Source organism: Tupaia chinensis, unplaced genomic scaffold (genome assembly GCF_000334495.1).
Source record: "Tupaia chinensis unplaced genomic scaffold, TupChi_1.0 Scaffold145659_1, whole genome shotgun sequence".
Lineage (NCBI taxonomy): Eukaryota > Metazoa > Chordata > Mammalia > Scandentia > Tupaiidae > Tupaia > Tupaia belangeri.
The window spans coordinates 1,731,421-1,733,572 of record NW_006205516.1 but is presented as its reverse complement, the minus strand read 5'-3'; positions in this window follow the sequence as shown (position 1 = coordinate 1,733,572).

Genomic DNA, 2,152 nt, shown 5'->3' with positions numbered 1-2,152 from the left:
GTGGAATTGCCAAACTGTTTTATAGTAGCTGTGCCATTTTTGAATTTCCACTAGCAATGAGGATTTCAATTACTCTACATCCTCATCAACCTTTGATATTGTACATTTTTTAAATTATTATAGCTATCACAGGTATGAAGTCAATTGTCACTGTCTACAGGTCTGTCTGTCTAACCAGAAAGCATGTTTACTCTCCAGAAAGAGACAGGGAGAAAGCATACCCCAGTGGGGCATGGCCTTGCCACAGTCCTTCTCCATCTTTCCATCCTCTCAGGATTTAGAGCACACGTCCACATGTACCCAGCATGTTTTTCAAGCCACCAGAGGCTGGACGTGAACCATATGGTCAGCCATATGGGATTTGGCTCCCTTAACCACCAGGACATGGGGCCAACCCTGAAAAATACAATTTTAAATTTTGATGTGTCTGTTTTTTATATTGTTACCTTTGCTTTAGGTGTCATTTTTAACAAGGTGTGCATAATCTAAGCCCTAAGGAATTTACTTCTAAGTTTTCTTTTAAGAGTTTTATAGTTTTACGTTTAGGTCTGTGGTCCATTTCTAGTTTGTTTCTATGTATGGTATAAGGAAGGGGTCCAACTTTATTCTGTTGCATGTGGATATCCAATTGTCCCAGCACCAATTCTTGAAAAGATTATTCTTTCTCCGCCGAATGGTCTTGGCAGCCTTGTCAAAAAATCAATTAACCATAATGTAAGGGTTTATTTCTGGACTCGGTTCTATTCCATTGATATATATGCCTATCCATAAGCCATTACCACACTCTTAATTACAGTACTTATGTAATAATTTTTGAAATTGAGAACTATGAGTCCTCCATCTCTGTTCTTTCTTTTGAAAATGTTATCTATTCAATTGCCATATGCATTTTCAGATCAGCTTGTAAATTTCTGCAAAATCTTTTGGAATTTAGTGGGAAAAGTAACCCTAATTTCTCTGATAAAAAAATAGTTTTAATGTACTTCTGAAGAGCTCATCAGAATTTGAAGTTTGTGAAAACAAACTTTGAAACAGCTGGTTGAAGCTAAAAACAGCATAGGAAAATTTTCCAAGCAAATGATATTCAAATAATCACCTATGTTGTCTGGAACCATTTATTATATGCATCAGATTCAGAAAGGAGTTACAATAACTAATTTAATCATTTATTATGTATTTTTTGAGTTACTACTGTACTAGGTACTATAAAGAATAGATTATAAGGTATGGCCCTTTCCTTCAAGGAGTCACAGTCAGAAGACCTTTTCTTTTATTTTTTTTTCTTTAAATTTATTTTTTACATTAATTCACTATATATCATTACAGCATACAAAATTAATTTTCCATCCAGAATACTCTATATATTGGCTCAATCAAGCACTTCAACATACATGTTATCAACAAATAATTTTCCATTTCTTATGTCCTGTATATTTTACTTTTTTTTTTTTTTTGCCATCCTTCATTCCCTATCCCTCACCCTCTGCCGTGTTCCACCCTCCTCCCACATTGTCTCTGGTATCCATGGTTGCTTTCTATGCCTCCCCCCCCCCATTTAATTGATTTGAACTTAGATTAAATATTTCCAATAGCAAGCGCAGCTGATATATACCTATACATGAACCCAAGTCTGACTTTAGGCATAAACCTCAGTGAGTAGAATGAACATACTATAAAGTAGTACCTAGCTGGGGCTATATAGCTTACTGTAGTCATCAAATACTCTTTTTTTAAATTTCGTTAAGAACAGCTTTAGTGTTTTTTTTTTTCTCCTGAAACTTTTTTTAAATTAATTTACATGCATGATTAAGCCACTATGCAGTTTATTCTAGATGGGAAACCACATTTAGTATGTTGTGAAGATGCTCAGAAGACCCTTTCTTAATAAAACAGTTTTCCCACTAGGGGTCAGCTCCATGGCCTGGTTGTGGTTAAGGCAGCCAAATACCACATGGTTGACCATGCAGTTCAAGTCTCAGACCCAGTGGCTTGAGAAACATGCCTAGCATGTGTGTATGTGTGCCCAAAATCCTGAAAGGGAGAGATGGAGAACAATTTGCAGCATGACCATTCCCCATGGGAGAGGGGTGCTTACTCCTCTCCTTCTCTCTGGAGAATGCATGTGCCCACTTTACCAAAAAAAAAAAAAGAA